At 45.0% G+C, this 18,087-nt stretch overlaps 1 protein-coding gene across 7 annotated transcripts in view; it reads left to right on the forward strand.

Annotated features, from left to right (window-relative positions):
• Positions 1 to 233: 233 nt before the first annotated feature.
• The window catches only part of LOC108930416 (myocyte-specific enhancer factor 2D homolog), a 55,011-nt gene continuing 37,157 nt past the window's right edge, over positions 234 to 18,087 (forward strand). For 6 of the 7 annotated variants that reach the window (XR_003797266.1, XM_018745630.2, XM_018745634.2 and 3 more), the window contains exon 1: positions 234 to 416. The gene's annotated coding sequence lies outside the window, so the exon portion shown is untranslated. Of the gene's footprint in view, positions 417 to 1,592; positions 1,676 to 18,087 lie in introns of those variants that run through there. The other variant, XM_018745631.2, reaches the window with a different exon arrangement.

Consider the following 18,087-nt stretch of genomic DNA (forward strand, 5'->3'; position numbering starts at 1 on the left):
GAGGGATACGGAGCACTCCAGGCAAGCATGACCACTACTATACTCCTCCCCTCCCCTCCCCTCCCCTCCATGCTCACACCCCTCCTTCCCTCCTCCTACAGTTCGCTTCTCGCAAACTGTATTTTCATAAATATGCGTTCATTGGCTAAGCGAGACAAATCCTTCCGTTTAATTGGCTACTGTCTTGTCAGTCTTGATACTGTTCCGATTAAGGTAGGTTGCGCTCCACTTTCTACACTCTATCGTTTGGCTGAACGAAATAGTTACCTTTACATCAAGCGGAAAGGGGGAAGATTTTTTTTTTTAAAACGCGAGACGCCGCTGACGAATATTATCGATGTCAACATATAGTTTATATTTCTACAAATGAAATAATTCGGTTTTGTATCTTACATATGTGAACACAACATTTTCAGGTAAGTCAAGTGAGATAAATCTATCTGCTTCGACTGCACCGCAGTTGTTGTTGTTGTTGTTTTTTTTTGGTTTTAAACCAACAGGAGTTTACCTCAGGCTCAGGAGTTTTCGTTCAGCGGTGATGAAAGATCCCTAAAATGTGATTAGCTACAGTGTTCCTCGGCCACTTGTGAGTGTGTGTGTGTCTGTCACTGTGTGTGCGTGCGCGCGCGCGCGTTTTTTTTTTTCCTGTGTTGAGAGTGACGGGAATGAATTTTATCGGAAGAGTTGAGAGGGTCGTGGGTGTTGGCTCCCAACTAATTGGGAAATTTTGACAGATGAGCTGACAAATAGGTGCATGTTTGTCCCCTCACCCTCGTCCTCAATGTTTTTGAACTCCGAATGTCGCGTTCGGCTCGAGGAGATGCGTGTGTGTGTGCGCGCGCGCGCGCTGGGGAGGAGGGCAGGGAGGTGGGGGGCTCCGCGCGAGACCTGTCACAGGAACTGTCAGACTGAGGAGTCGCTCAGGCGTCGCCGTGGATTCCGGCTCATTTTCCCTTCAAAATGCACAGGTTTTACACGCACTGGAGTGTTTCATACGCTTTAGCACCTCCATGTCCTTGTATTCATTATGCCATGCTAATATAACCGTCCATGTCTGTCAGTAAACAAGAGGAACTCTTTAGCCCTGCCATTCCAGTACAGTAAGAGTAACAGTCCATGTTGTGCTGCCCTCAACTCTATTTGTATTCTTTTTAGTAGGAAGTTGAACTAACCTTTAATTTTTTTTGTGTGGAACTAAGGCCCCCAGGCATTTTAGGCAACGGACTGAGGGAATGTAGAACAGCTGGAGTCAAAGAAATTGATTATTGTATTACATTTATTAATAATGTAAGTATGAGCGGTAATACATAATTTCTCTCCCTTTTGTTTTACATATATATAATTGATGAAACTCGACCTTCTCGCTTAGTCGACCGTTGAAAAGATGCGAGGAAGAAGTGGTGCCGAGTGTTTTCTCCCGCAAGCTGGCCAGCTTTGCCAGGGATGCCCGCCAGGAGGAAGCACATTCTGCCCAGATGAGCAGTTACCTCCCGCAGTTTAACGGCTGCACCGCATTAAGTCCCTGCTGAGTCTTATAAATGACATGTGCCATGCATGGCTGTGGAAATGGTGAAACATGATGTCAGGCCTGTTTCGCTGCTTTGATGGGACACTCGTCTGAAGTCGAGGGGAGAAGAAGGATCTCGAGGCAGGAGTCTCTGCTGTAGGGAAAGGGGTAAGAGCGTGTGGTTGTGCCACGTTTAGAGGAAGGGGGATCTGCTTTGCTGGGACATTATAGTCGTGGACATGCTTAGTTATACCCCTTCTCTATGTAGAACTCAGCAACTAGGGTAGAACTGACTACCTTTTCTCTCGGAAGTAATTAACGTTTTCGATAAGGGTTCTTCTTTTGTGTCATTAGCGTGCTGTCATTGCATGTTTCATGTGGCATATTTTTTTTCTTGTGAGAACAATGTTATCAAGTCTTTGGTTAGTTTGACTTGTAACACCGGTAAAATGAACTCGAGTATCATATCGTTCAGAGATGCACAGTTTTACAGGTCTGTACTCTCCAATGGCTATCATACAGCATTCTCATGGAAGAACAACTCTGACCTTTACTGTTCCAAAGCAACGCATCATAACTGCTCAAAAAAATGTAGTCCTGCAGAAGATGTTCGCCATATATATATCTTTTCAATTGCAGTCACCATGCCAGATAGAAAATGGCTATTGTCTGAAATGGGATATAGGAAATGAGAAAAGAATGAAAAGGAAATGCTTATTTGCATCCAGCCAAATGCCTGTCTTTCAAAGCAAATAGGATTCGGTTGCTGACAGCTGTGGAACGGTAGAAAAATATTATTGAAAAGTGATTATTTCATCAGCACCTCAGAAGCTGTGAGAATTTCAGGCTATTCCTCATTCCAGAATGGAGCTCAGATTGCTAGGTAACATTAATCAAAGTTGGAGCGAGGAGAGGGGGAGTGAGGGAGTGGGTGGGGGGGAGCAGCAGCGGCGTACCATAGTCCTTAGAGTGTCTGAAACAATCTCTGATCTGACAGCAGAAGTTGTGAAATGCAGCACACTGTGTTGAGTGAAAGGAGAACAGAGCAGGATGGAGGGTTAAGGCACGCTGTGCTAGCTATAGCGACAGAATCCGTCGCCGCACGCGGAGGGAATATGCCTGAAGCAGGAGCTGGCAGGGCACGGTGACAGGAGGATGGAGCGGCGTTTGGATCATGGGCAAGCTGTATAAGTGCTGCATCACCAGGGTTGAGATCCTCATGGTGGCAGTTGGCGGGAGTCAGTGGCAAAAACATCAGCAAGAAGTATGGAGTAGAATTTGCAACTTCTTTGTGTGTTATTTTATTACTGTTACACCGCCACCACAGCACCAAAGCAAACTCCAGCATAACACCACAAGCAAATTCTGAGGGTAACGTTAATCTTTTTTCCTTTTCTCATCAAATCCAATTTTCAGTCCTTGACAGCTAATTCCGCTGTGGTGTCTGCGAACATCACTCCTGGAACCAAAGGCAGACCATGTCATTTCAGTTCACATCATTTCTCCTTTTCTGACAGAATCTCAGCCGGGATGCTTGTCTGGGTGGGTTTTATCATCTAGTTTTTTTTCCCGCCCACTTGAGATGCCACATGACCTGAAAAATGGCAAGTTGCATTCTGTTTTTTTTTTTTTTTTAAAACACTAGTCTGGAAGCTCCCTGGGGACACCACAGAGTTTGCTGGTAAAAGCTGATGGGGTGGAACTAACTTAGTTACTGTTCATGTCTCCCACACCACAGCAGGACAGGCTGCAGACACTCAGCAACCATTGGGGCGGGGGGTGGGACGGCAGGTAAGACTGTTAATGAAGCTCTTAACATTCTGAAACGTTCCCTTCTTTTGTTTGTAGGCATAAAGTGTATTGAATAACAGATGAAAAAGAGGCCCTTTTCCAAATGGATGTTACAGTATGAATCATCTTTATTGGCTTATCTGAAGTTCAAGGCTTTCTGCTGCTGAGAAGGCCACTATTCACCATTAGACAAGGGCTTACTGCAAAGAGAACTTGAGTAAAGCCTGCCCTAAATGCAGGCCCTCAAGTGAGAAATATGTAAAACGGTATAAATGACTTGTCTCTAACCACACAGAAAACTAGTTGCATGTCTGCATCCCTTTTCTGGAACATGTGTGAATTTATTTGACTAGGGCTTGTGACCCCCACATGCTTCAGCTTTAGAATTTGGCCTTTACTTTTGAGCTGTGTCTTTTTTACCGAGGAAACTGTTCAGGACTGTGCTCGAAACAGGCTGTTGCAAACCAAAGGAGTGGGAATGTGATTGGTACGGCTCTTATGATCCAGAATCCAGGACAAAGGGGAGGGATTCCCCCAAGCCCATGTTTTCTTTCCTTCTCCGTCCAGATAGCCCCCTGTCTCTGAGTTTCTCGTTATTCCTCTACTTTGGCCGGTGTCACAGGACCCTGTGCAGGACACCGATCTCTCCTGCTGCTTTCCTAAGCAGTGCACTCACCATGTCTTCTCTCCGGTATGCTGGCGAGACCTTTACTGACCCGGGGTAGAAGCGTTCTCCTGGGAGGTTATGTCATTTTTTCCCCCGCCCTTCATGCTCAAGTTGAAAAACGTGCTGAACAACAGCACCCTTGTTAGCGTGCTGCTTAAATAGAGCCTGTGAAGATCTGTTTTCCACTGTTAGAAAGATGGTTTAATAACCTAAAATTCTTGATGTTAAAGTTAAACTTTTTGGTGGTTTTTGCTGTTATAATTAGAGTCTCAAATGAGTCCTCCCAACCCACAGTAGTAGTGCCAATACAACTGGCAGCAGTTTAAACCAAGGCAAGCTCAGGACGTTTGCTACAGTGCATCAGGGTCCGTTAGCTGCGGGAGCCTAGCTGTTCAGGCAAATTTAAGGCAAATTTTACAGGCTGTACAGCAAACAGCCTTTGCAAAGCTGGGCTGCAATGCATGTGCAGCGAGCGATAGAAAAGCATTTGGCTCGTGCTGACCGGCTTGTGAAATAAGTCAGAATCCCTGGTCACGAAAGTGCCATTTCTTTCCATGGAATTTTAATTCTGATTCATGTTCTCCTAACTAGGTTTTGTTGCTTCTTTTTTTCATTTGAGCACTCAAGGTTATTTAGTTTTCACATCAATGCTAGGATTGCTTCGTGAGTGATTCTGCATGATTTTAGCGCAGACATAATGCCATGAGCAAGGCAGTCTTTATCAGTGCATGTGAAAACAAGGTTTTTTAGCTATTGCCATGCCCTCCATATTTTTCAGAGTCCTGATTACACCGCGGACTTAGTCTGTTCAATTCAATGGGTCTCTTTTTCAGTCCGGGAAATCCCTTAAATCCCTTCCTTAGACTGCTGAACCTACTACCGAGAGAAATCGCATGATCCTGCTGTCCTCCTGCCATGGTACACAGCTCTCACCTATGACTAATTCATCAAAGTTTATCAAATCTAATTAGATAGGAAACCAGGCAGGCGGTGCTGGTCTGACTTGGGCCACTTTTTTTCCAAATAGCAGGGTTCTCACAGGTGGAAATAAAAGGTCGACTCAGCATGAACAGGCTGCTTGAGGGTTTTGTTGTTGGTGTTATGTTTTTTTTTTTTTAATTTTTAATCCAGAGTAATTTATTTCCTTTGTTTTTACTAAAACGGTGGCCCGCAGCAAGGCCTCTGAGGGCTTTGAGTCCTGAGCAGTTTGAGATTGCCAGTTCACGTCCTTTATCAGTTACTGTCTTACCTGACATGGTGTAAATGAGCTGTTAGCTGAGAGGAGGATGTAAAACATTATGACGCTATGCATTTGGGTGGTTCAGTATACGTAATTTAGTAATTCAGGTGAAGTACCTGAAAAGTACAATAGTTGTCCCCGCTCTGGGGGAGTCATTTATCATCTGCTGCCAATAAGTACAGCCCGTGAGTGAGGACATCATACTGTTATATTGGATGGAAGTCAAGTTACTGAATAATTGAACAGTTCTTGAAATCATTCTGACATCCAGTAATTGTTGTCCTGATTTAAGATATTTGAAGGTTAAAAGGTTTTCAGAGGAAAATTGCCAGGCAACTTGTTTAATTTTTGTAATCGGAGTACTTTTGAGGTACTTTGCTTCCTGGGAAGTGAAGAAATCTAACATGAGGGTAAAGGTTAAAAACAGGAACCAGGCACTTAACGCAGTGCTAAGCAGCGAGAAGTAAGCTGAGTGAATGTTGGCAGCCACAGGGGTTCTTGAACATGTAGTTGCTTCTGAGCGGTGGTCTGAAGCTGGGTCTTTGAAGCGCACACAGCGTGCTGCTGTCCTGTTGTTTGTGCCAATAAGCTAAACTCTCAGAGTCAGGGGTCTCTAGGAATCCAAGGTTTAGCAAGAATCACTTTACACCACCACCATCCCTTAAATTACCCAAACTTACAAAAGCCGGTCAAACATCCGTCAGCCTGTGGCAGTTGTGCAAAACTATGGTTGACATCGAAAATGTAAAACTGATCAAGTTGTGTTGCCAGTTGTGTCACACAGAGAGGTGCCACCTTTTTTGAGCTCCCAGAAACAAGCTCAGCAGAACAAGCTAATCGCCCCGGCACGCTCAGCAACTGGTGTCAATTTCCCAGCGAAGCGACAGCTGCTCGGACCCGAAACGTGTCGCCGCGGGAGCCTAATCTTGGATCGGTGGTGACTGTGAGTGCTTGCGAGGGGGGGGAGGGGGCGCAGACAATCCCGGCTCCTCCGTTTACCGCGCGCCGCTTTCTTTTCTAAAAATACATGGATCCGTACACTAAATTTATCCAGCCCGCCTCCGACAAGAACAGGAGGAAGGGAAAAAAAAAAAAAACCCTCTTAAAATATCCAACCTGTTAACGGAAATGGAATTGAGAGCTGACCTCGTTTGGGGAGGAAGTATAAAAACAAAACAAATAAATGAAAATGATGAATTCCGTGCTGTGCCTATTTATATCTGGGATTATTGTGAATGTAGGAGTACATTAAAGCTCTAGGTCTCCTCCTATGAGAACCTGCTATTCAAGCCTTCTTGATATTTCCGGAGATCGTTCCAGTCTTTGTGGCAGTTTTCCATAAAAGCTTTGTCCAAATGAAATATTTTTGAGTCCATGTGACATTCATCAAATACTTGCGAGCAAATACACACTGTCTTAGGAAATAATTAGATATTCATAATTTATGTAGACGTACTCAGACATACATATTCATGTATGTGCGTGTAGATTAAGAAGTTTTCTAAACTGTTCTAAACTGTTGCTCTAAGAAGTTTTCTAAACTGTTTTTTTTTTTTTTTTTTTAAACTTGTCTTAAGTTAAAGGTCAACTTTTGAGGAGACAAAAATGGCAGATGATTTTGTGCTTGTTGCGTCTTCTGTATATGAAGTCGCTTTCATCATACTGATGGGTAGTTACGAGTTCCTGTGGGTAAGAGAAGGCTACCCAGAGAGTAAATGATTTTTGCACCCTAAATATTTTTTTAGAAGTAGAGTGTGTCTGTACATCTGGGGGTCCAGATCCAGTGCAGAACTGTGGTTTTAGGTATCATTAAGTAACACTGCTGTGTCTTGATTTTCTATAGAGTCATGTTTGTTCACTCCATAAACAAAAGTTTGTGAATGTCACTGTCGCTTTATGAAACCATTTTTTAACGTCCACTTTATGAGTTGGGGAAAAAAGTCAGGATAAAATTTACAGCATAAAGAACAAATAAATGAGCAATCGACTCGTGAGTCACCGCGTGCTATACAGAAGAGGCTGTAACAAAGTGCAAAACACACACATACGCAGCGTGTACTGTATATGGGTGTGCGGTCGTACTTTTGCATATGTATGTATAGTGCGGTGCAGGACACAGCGTCCCATAAGGTCACATGTCGATTTATTTGTGCACCTGTTCTTTACTGTTACAGCTGGATTCCAGACATTTGAAGAGAAACTGGGTGTACAAATTAGTTGTGAATGGTTGGGGCCTTGACATTTTGTATCATATGGTAGTGGTATTTTTGTGTGTGTGTCATGAAACAATTTGGTGGTAAACACCCCAATCACTCAGTGGTATATTACGGTCTCCATTGTACCTCTTTAGGGTTGCGTAGTGTTGGCATGGCATTGATGACCCCTTCCGTGTGATGGATGATTTTTGGTGTCAGAGTACCAACCCAAGGCTGTTGACAGCTGCAGGTGACCTTGCACGTCCTTGCCTACCTGCTGCTGACCCCTGGTGACATTTAACCTCTTGCTGAGCTTCTGCAGCCATTAGCGTTAATTTCCTCAAACCACAGGTTTCCCAGAAGTTATAATGCCAAGGGTTAAAAGGTACGGGTCATTCACCCGCAGACTATATCATCTGCTCGGGGTTTGAACAGTCTCTAAGGAGAAGAGGATACCCAAGACTAGCGTTGGACTGGCACAAGGAGGGCTCTGCTGGGGCTAGGGAAGGGAGCATTTAGCTGAAACCCCACACCTGTGCCTCGATCGCTCATCCGCTTGCTCTGCAGTCCCAGGGCAATGCGTCCGAGACACACAACCCCTGCTCCTTCCTGCTGACACCCGATCCCCTTGACTCAGTTACGATTTGAGCAGAAGTGCAGTTGCTGATACACGCGTAGATGGCAGTGGCGTAGAGTGGTGGTTTGGGGACGTTCTACATCTCCTGTTTTGAAAAGCATTTGTAAGACCCATTTCTTTTACCGTGAAAGTGTGTGGCCTCTCGGTACTCCTTAGGCCTCCATCAGTAGTAGCTTGGAGGAGCTCCTTAAAATGAACCTAATGGATCGTTTTGAAAAGATCGATTCAAACAGCATTGCTTATTTGCTGTAATGTACCTGCACATGTGGCCTAGCAAGCCTGTCCCAGGGAGGCTTGTTTTGCGCTTTGGATTTGTGGTTCAATATGTATTTTTATTATTCCCCAGGGAGAAACAGACAGTAAAGACCACATGATGCTTTGTATCTGGCTTCAGTTGCTCTGCCAACATCGTCTCCCACTGCTGTCTTCATCATCCTGTCCCAGGAGCATGATTTCTCTGCAGTGTTTTATTTCTCCCAACTCCTCTTTTCTGCTGCGAATTAGTATTCCCTCTGGCTGTTTGCTACTCTTGCTGTTTATTATTAGTGTCTCTGTTGTCTCTGTGCTTTCTGTGCTCCAACAGCAATGCCCAACTCTATCCAAACAACCTGTCCCAATCCGCCATCTCATTTCTAATCTCACACCGTATCTCCTAAGAGTTGCATTGTACTACCCCCCCCCCCCCAATTGTGTTCCATCTGTTAATGCCCACCACAAATGTGTTCCTCCTCATCTTACCCCCACGTTGGCCATCCCGGCAACTGTCCAGGCCCTCTCTCAGACAGCTCCACGGTGGTCCGCAGAGGTGTCCACCACCCACACATTTGTTTACAGGTCCACCCCTCACATTCATTGAGCAAAGGGAAGAGAGTGTGTGTCTTTTTGCCTGTTTTTGCCCACTGTGTTTTGTACTTAATTATGTGGACGATTACTGCCATTGTTTACAGTACTCTAATGGTTGTCGCATTACTGCTAAACCGCTCCAGCTCGGGGCCCTTGTGTATCGGCGTGCAGCCAGAAAACAGACACAGACCACGTTCCTCATGTTGCACTGGGCATGCTCATTAGATCAACAGCCCGCCACCCTCTCTAGACTAGACTTACTTCTTTTAATGCTTGATATTGAGTTTATTACTGCTGGGTAATTTTTACTCTATCAATTCAGGGTGGTTTTCTTGCTCAAGGGTACTACAGCAAGAGCGGGGATTTGAACCTCGCTTCGTCATGTGCTTGGTGGTGGCGCTAATCACTACAGCCCCATAATTTTGGTGAATTATTTATAATTTATTCATTCTTTAACCCAAAGTGTTTGACTTGAAGTTACAGGTCCTCTAATGCTAAAGGCATTTCTAGCACTACGGCACTGTCTGTTCTTTTCTGGTGGACTCAAAGCTTGTTTCAGAAATACCCTGACATTGAGGCGCTCTTGCAGGAGCATCTGACTCCTACCGTTGTTCTTGGCGGTTGAGATTCACCCTCTGTGCCCCTTCGTGTGTTTCACTCACCTCACTCTCATGTCACAACGTTAGTGGTACAGCCCTTCTGTGTCCATCAGTGTTTTCACTTCTCCATCCCATCTGGCTGCTCTGGGGAAGTGGTCAGCTTTTTAGCCAGCAGCCCTCTTCCGGTGTGACACCCCCACCCCCTCAAACGCTTAGTGCTGCGTTTTGCTTGACTAGCTTCTCTTCTGTGCAAGAGCCCCGGTGCTAGAAGAAGCTGACTGAGGTTGCAGTGCAAAGCTGGCTAATCACTATCGCCATGGGTTCCCAGAAAGTATTTATTTACTTATGTGTTAATTTGTTTTAGCCATGTGCTCCCTGTGTCGTGGTGAAGTTTAGATGCATGAGGGAGAGATCCAGAGAGACCGTGGCCAGAAGATTCTGACCCTCTCCAGCTTGGCTTTTCTCAGAAGGGACAGAAGGCTTTGCTCATCACTGGTTTCTAGCCATCTTTGCTTGTAGATTTGGTTTATGGTGCCTTGTTGTAAGCTGGACAGCAAAGAAGCCCATGACCTACTAGAACGGCTGCAAGCTGGCCAGAAAGGACGAGGGCGCTGTGGGAGATGCTCAGAGTCCGCGGCAGCTGGCATCATGAGCCGTCAGTGGCCCTCGTCACTTGGAAGACAGTGGCCTTGCCCACGGTTAGTCATTTCACAGTTGGAAACATCACCTGTTTTGTGGCAGTCTGAGATTTTTCCACCAGGAATGGACAAATTGACTTCCATAGTTTTGCATCTGGCTTGTCTGGGATTCAGCAGTAAACAAAAGTAGAGCTTGGGGGGAGAAAAAAAAAACTTCCCCACAACGTGTAGCCAGCTGAAGGCTTCTCTGGCTTGGCTGCCCAAAGGGGTGTTTCAGCCCTGAGAGAAGAACAGAGATACAGTTGGACAAAGGCATTGAGAAGGAGAATTGAAAACAGCAGGTGCTGCAGTGTGTGAGTGCCAACAGGTGTGGAAAGTGGGAGGTGTGGGTGCTGTGGGTGGGGGCTGGGAGGGCTCTGTGGGGCTGGAGTCCCCTCTGCCCCCCACCTGGAGAACGTCAGCTGTCAAGCCTGTCAGGGATGTCAGCTGTTTTTGAGCTCCGTGTGTGTGTTAGAGCCTTATTGCCAGAGGGCTCAGCCTCTAAAGACTCTGTTCCCCAATGCAGTTTAGCTTCTATATCTCACACTGCGGTTCCTTCTGACACCTTGGATTTAACCCAGAGCTCTTTAACAGACTGAAGTGTGCGTGTGAGTTTGTGCAAGTGTGAGAAGGAGAGTGTCAGTTAAGGTGGGTGCTGGAAACCCGGTTTTCCAGCCTAGTTTCACTACTCTACCTTTGTGTCGGTCCTTTAAATTACTAAAGTAGTCTTTAGTATGCCAGGACAGGGCAGAGGGGTTTTCACCTTTGTGTTTTCTCTTAGAGGCTAAATTGCCACATTCCTTCTTATTGATATGTGTGTGGAATAATTGAGCAGTGGATTTTTAAATGACTAAATTGTATGTTATCTTAATTTAAATTGTACATTAAGTGTAAAATACCGTCATGCTTGCGTGCATGTGCATGAATTATGGATGCCAGTGAGAACACTGCAACAGAAAAAGTGGTCATAGCTGCAGCTCTGCCGACACGCAGGTGTGAAACGGATCCACCGTTTCCTGTTGAGGCTCTTTTTGAAGCCCGTCCACCTCCTGTCTGCAGACCGCGCTGTGCCTTTGTTGTGTCTTCAGGAGCGATGGGCAGAAGGAGGACTCGGGCGTCGCACGTTCTGAGGAGAGTGCTCTGCGCTAACGCTGGCTGACAGAGCGCCCGCAGCATTCGCACGCAGCTGTGGCTGTTGACAAAGGAGCGGGGTGGGAGTAAGGGGGCGGTCAGCGGGGAGAAGCGGTGGAAATTACCCAGGGTGCATTGAGCCTCCAGCCTTAGATGCTTGCTCTGACTTTTGGGTCCCTGCCAGCAACCTCCCTTCGAATTTAGAAGGTGGGGCAACCTGAAGGGAGGAGCACAGGGCTGTCTCTCATCTCATTTGCCCCGCCCCTGCCCTCTAGGGTTGCCACGTCTCTGGACTGAGGCTGCCGGGGTCCTGGGATGGGCAGTGTGCAGTGCTGACAGAACCAGCTCTTAACACACTGCTCATTCATCTTTTCCATAGTGCATTAGACACAATTTTCAGTATGATCCCCATGTGAAACCAATCATAAATATTTGAATAGATATTCATTAATATTTTTAAAAATAGGTTCATGCACCTTCTTCTGTAAATGTAATGTGCTCTAATTGGTAAAAAAGAGCAGTATCGCATACAGAGGTTTGACTTGACTATTGTTCCTGGAATAAAATGTAGATAGTAGACGACAGATCGCTAGATAAGTCTAAAATCATGATATAAGTTATGGTGAATTGGATAGAAATTTCAGTCTTTGGGGGGGCTCTTGTGGTACATTTTTCAGGAAAAATCATTTGTCCTTTTTACAGTAACAAAATAAGGGGCAAATCTTGGAGCTTAAAGATCATGTTTCCTTCTCTTTTTTTTTTTTTTTTTAACACCACCAGCTAGGAGGGAAACTGTATTTTTTTCTATTTGATAACTAATCAAAATAAAAAACTGCTTTTTATTACATTTACATTTATTCATTTAGCAGATGCTTTTGTCCAAAGTGACGTACGTCTCAGCAAGAGTACACTTTATGCATTACATTAAGAGAAGGAGACATAGCTGCAGACATGAAAGTCTCAAGCAAACCTAGTTTGTTCCCTACCACTTGCCATCGTTCGAGTAGGTGCATAAGACACAGGATAGACAAATCCCAATACCCTCCCACCAATTTTTTTTTTTTGTAAATATTATAAGAGGCACAAGCGATGTCATAACAAACTGTAATGGAGAACAGACTAATTAGAAAAGTGGGTGTACAAAAATTGCATTAATCAAAAAAGACATTTTTATTAACATTTTCAAACTGCATAATGGCTTGACAACGCTAATCATATCATTCTGAGCGTTCAGCAGAAGAAAACACCAAATAATTTTTACAGGATAAGACAGAATATTGTCCATATTTTAACTCATAGAAAACTGCAGAAGATTGTTTAAACTTGGTGGTACTGCACACGAAAAGTAAAGCTCGGAGGTTCTCGGTTCTGGCTCCGCTGTGGTAGAATGACCTCTCTCTCTCACTCAACTGTTGAAACTCTGTCTAGATTCAAGAAGGGTCTGAAAACTCACCCTTTCCAGACTTACTTCGCCCATCATCTCTCCAGCTCATGTATGGTGTAAATGTTTATGCACCGTAACTTCGTGATCATCCCCAGATAAGCCTTTACACAGCCGCTACTCCAGTATCGTATGTGAATGTTTGTGTACCTTAACTTTCCTACAATTTTTTTGAAAATCAGGATTCATCTGTCGTGCATTTGATGCACCTACTCAAGTGATGAACATCGGTGCATCAAGTGGAAAGACACAAACTAGATTTACTTAAGAATCAGATGTCTGCAACTATGTCTCTTTCTCCTAATGTAATGCACAAATTGTATTTTCTCTAAGATGTACATCGCTTTGGAGAAAAGTGTATGCTAAATGAATAAATGTAAATGTAAGTTCAGAAATGAAAATGTCAGGATGCTTCAGTCACATCTGTACATTCACATTGGCAGTTGAGATGTAAATACCACATTTCTTACTGTCAGCTAGGGTGAACATAGTTTCATTTTTAAGTTAAATTGTTTAAATTATAATTTAAATGATATTGTATATATTAATAATGCAACAGTCCTAAATACACATTAAAAACTAATAAAAGCTCTGGCACAAATATTGTAACAAACAAAGCCATTATCATTCACATCAAGTGATGTGCACTGGGGTAAAAATGCATTTGTAAGATAAAACATTACCAGAAATGGTGAAGAATTCATATACCCATTAAGCTTATCAACATTTTCAAGGACCTGGGGGTCTTGGTCTTGGTCAAACCAGCAGCCAAGAACACCCTTCTAGTTGACATGGGTTGGGTAGAGACACAAAGGAGGCCATTAGCCATCCAAGTGCTGCGTCTGTATCCGGCACTGTTACATCGCCGCTATTGCCTTTTGAGAGCAGTGAAATACAATTTTATATCTTGATAATTAGAACATAAAAAATACATGAAGGAAAAAATGAAAACCATACCCGACAATTTGATTCATCTTTTTTTTTTTTTTTTTTTTTTTTTTTTTTTTTTTTACTGTGAATATGTGATCGCATGATTGACAGCAGATTAATCACAAAGTATTTGCATCCCTCGCTGGCAGCTCAGATTGCCCGCTTGTAGGGCACCGGCGGTGCAGGCACACACTGATAGCGTCTCGCTCATGTAGCTGGCATGAGGAATGCAAGCAGTCGACCCTCCGGAAGATCTCCAAGGGGTCCAGATCAAGCTTTTGTGCTGTTGTTGTTTCGGTGATACTCTTAAACACTTCTTCTACACAAATAATATAACTAAACAAGAGAGCATTGTAGACTATGTTAATATATATTAATAGTAATTATGGCAAAATATAAAGTATCCATCCATTTTTGAAAACCACTTTTCCCATGTAGGGTCGCGATTGTCGGGTGTGTTCCCAAGGCATACGACATGAGGCAGGGTACCTCCTGGATGGGACATCAGTCCAGTGCATGGCAGTCTCTCTCTCTTTCTCTCACTCACACACACACACACACACACACACACACACACACACACACACACACACACACACACACACACACACACCATGGAAATATAAAACATAATTAGTTCATTTATTTTCACTGGCTAACTTTTTAGCCCCTTATTGTTGGCATCTGTACCACCAGGCTATAAACGGATGTTTTGTTAGAATGTTGCCCTCAAAATAGCAAAAACGATTGGAAAAAACTGGGAAAATAAAAATTTGACAATTTACATTTCTTCAATACGAGCTGATCTCTGTTGTAATTTGAGGTTGAAATTTTTTGACCGTCAAGGTGTTACCCTTGCTCCTAATGTAGGTAACCCCACGTGGGCCCTGCTGCTCTACTGCTCTGTGGCAGAGCATGTGCGGTGAGGACATGCGAGCCCCTTATATGGACCCTGCACCACCTGGACTTACAGCGCCCTGTTGGCAGGATAGAAGGGAAGGCGTAAAGGCGGGCTGTGAAAAGCACCCTGCTGGTGCAGAAGCCCCCTGACTGCACCACGGTGCAATCGAATGTGAAGACCACCCAGTGTGCGGCTGTGCAGCTGCAGCCGTGCGTGACGCCGGACGGGTTCTGCTGGTTTTCCACTGCCCCACCACTGCCCAGCCAGGCAGCCGGTCCCCCCCCCTCACCAGCCCCTGTGCCTCCCACCCCAGCTGTCCCACAGGAGCCTGCTTCAGCATATTTGGGAAGAAACGGGACCCCCCACTACAGGGGCTACCAGGATCAAGTACGGCGTGAGCGAGGTGTTCCTGCACGTTCCAGTCATTCCTTGGACACGGCGTCTCGTTGCTCACGCACCTGTTGCGTTCACCCTGGAAGGTCCACAGAAGGTAGCGGAACAATGCAGAGTAGACTCGACCTGTAAAGTCAAGCCCGCTGACAGCTGCGTGTGTACGTGTGTCGGCCCGATCGGGGGGGGTGTCAAACAAAAGGTGGTTCGAGCGAGCAGCTGCTCCTGCTCCTTGCGCAGTGTGTAGCTTTAAAATGCGAGGAAAGAATGTGTGCGCACACGTAAAAGAGCAGGGGGTTGGGGGAGGGGGGGGGACATGAGCCGTTTTACTACAACCCCTTCGGCTGCCCCCCCCTCTCAGTTACCACCTACGACAGTGATGAATTAGGGACAGTTGCTGTTGGAGTTGTGGAGTTAGGGTGAGGGCTGGTGTTCTTGCGGAGGTCACGCAGAGATGAGACCTCCTCCCCGGAACTGGTCACTCGGCTCAGTAAGAACTGGTCAGTCCGCTGGGAAGAGACGGACGATTACCCATCCAACCTCTTGGCAGCGCCAGCATAGGTTTTGGTTTCCCACTGTGTGTATTTTTTTGAAGGTTGTTTTTTTAATTATTTGCAGTGAACCATTTCATTAATATTTGTGACATTATCAGAAAGCGTCCTGCGTTTGGTGCCAGTAATCTCTACCGGAAGAGCAGGATGAGGTAAAGGTAGGTAAGGACAGCTGTGCTGCACAAAGGCTGTGAGATGTTTTATGCAGGAATCAGAGTTTGTGGCCTTTTTTTTTGCATGAAGTGAAGTGTGTCCCTTGGAAGCTGACCCATAAAATTTGAGTGAAATTGTCCTGGTGTGTGTAGATGAATTACCATGTTCCAGAACACAGGCTGACGTGAAGGCAAACTGTAAGGGAGGTGTTTCGAGTGATGCAAGAGCAGATCTGACTGAGAGCTCAGGTGTTTTATATCTCACAGCAGTCCACTGGATTCTGCTTTTGTCTGCTCATGAATCACTTTGAATATCCTATAAAGACATGACAAGGGACAGAATTTCAAAATTTCATACTGTTTGAATAGGCAAAAAGAAGCTGCTGCTGCTGCTACTTACGTAAGCCCTGGGCCTGGTTTTTCTTTGAGCGCTTTAGGTACGTGATCTCTTCCCACAAGTTGTCCACGCGACTTTTAGTTGCTCAGATACCTTGCTTTGGTTGCGGAAGTTCTCCTGAGACCTCGGCCGCACTGAGGACAGGCTGGAATGGACTGCAGATTCATACTGGTGTCCTCTGACCATTGTTATCATCCAAGCAAAATTTGTGATTTGAGGGGGGGGGAAAAAACTTGAGAACTCCATATCCCATGACCACCTATTTTGGCTGATAGTGGTGAATCCAGGTAAAATGTGGTATTGCATGTTGTAGGGAACATCAGCCTAGAGCATGCGTTCACCTTGGCTCACCGCGCTTACCTGCTTTTCGTTCGGCTTCACAGATAGGTTCCTTCCAGCTCAGCCTTCTAAACACATGCATTTTGAGTGGATGGAAGACCCCCCCCCCCCACATTGATCCCCGAGTTAACAGCAGGTGATTCTGTGTGTGTTACACTCACAGTGTTTGCGATCCCCACTGTGTGCTTCATGCTGGATTTATGTGCCCTGTTTAATTTATTTGGTTTATTTCCAAATGCCTTCGACTGGATGTGATTGACAGCCAAGCTGTGCATTAATTCTAGCAGCATTAAATAAAAAAATAAAATTAGCTTTACCTATTTACCTACAGGTGTGAGTTGTGCTTGATACAGAGAAATGTTGCTTGGAAAGCACTCAGGTTATTGCTGTTTGTTTTTTGAGTGTAAAGGTCACTTTCTTTGCTATCTCTTTTCCCTGTGTGAGTTACACGCTACATTGGGCAACACTCTGCCTTTTCCACTTTTTGTCAGCTGCAGTGTTACCCTTAATTCTGGGCAGCACGGCGCTGCAGTGGATAGCGCTGCGAGAGGACGTAGCTTCGATACCTGCGTAGTCTGCGTGAAACTGGCATGTTCTCCCCGTGTTCGTGTGGGTTTCCTCCGGGTGCTCTGGTTTCCTCTCACTGTCCAAAGGCTCATGTTTCGAGTGAACTGGTGACTCTGAATCGCCCATGTGTGTTCCACTGGTGTATGGATGCATTACTCACTGGAGGTACTATATCTAGCATTGTAAGTCAACTTGGGTAAAAAGGGATGTTAGGGGAAAAGCATCTGCTAAAAGAATAAACGTAAACGTAAGTTAGAGAGTAACAGCACCTTCCGAGAGAGGCGCCAGACCAGTGGGACCCTACGTTGGAGAAGAGGTTATTGATACTGGATGGATGGACAGACAATAAAATGCTTAGCAATGGTCTCTCCTTCAGTTGTTTCATTGAAATGCAGATTGATGCTTTGGTGTCTCTTGGTTCTGTGTTATACAAACTCCAGTACAAAACACTAAGTTTTGCTGGGACGTTAGTTATTTGTCACAATTTTCCTTTCACCCCAAACCTCTCGCTCACTCCACTGCTAAAGCAGCATGGGAATTAAGCCGTGTGTATCTGCACGACGGCACAGGAGCACCAGAAGACTGAGGGTATTGCACGGAGGCGTCTGGTGCGAGGAGTTTAATTTAGGGCTCTTATGATGTTCTCTCTCTGCGGGCTCAGTTAACTGTGGCTAATGAGGCTTTCTGCTTGGGGCTAATTCCTTCCAAGGGGAAGCTGGGTGGGAGTGAGCAGGGGAGTTTGATTCATCCAGGCCATGGGCACTTGGTCTCCAGGGTTAATTCAGTGAAGTCAGTGGTCATCTGTGACAGGGATTCAGCTCTATTTGCTCTGCAGTGGCTTTCAGAAACTGTTTAATCCAATCTGCTTCTGGGTATTGCCGGCTCTGCGCTCACGGTTAATGATGACGCTTGATTAAATGGCCATTAAAACAGAAACTTTTTAATATATTGATTTGGTTTGTCTGTGTTTTCCTGTACACGCATAATTTACCCTGCAAAGTAACGCAAATGAGCTGCAGTATCAGTCTTTTCTATGAATGATGTTATCACTAGCATAGTTGCACTGTCTTTACGTAGTCTGAGGGTGATCTATGTCTTTAGGTACTTTCTTAACCAGATGTCAGATGGTATT

This window comes from Scleropages formosus, chromosome 23 (genome assembly GCF_900964775.1).
Source record: "Scleropages formosus chromosome 23, fSclFor1.1, whole genome shotgun sequence".
Taxonomy (NCBI): domain Eukaryota; kingdom Metazoa; phylum Chordata; class Actinopteri; order Osteoglossiformes; family Osteoglossidae; genus Scleropages; species Scleropages formosus.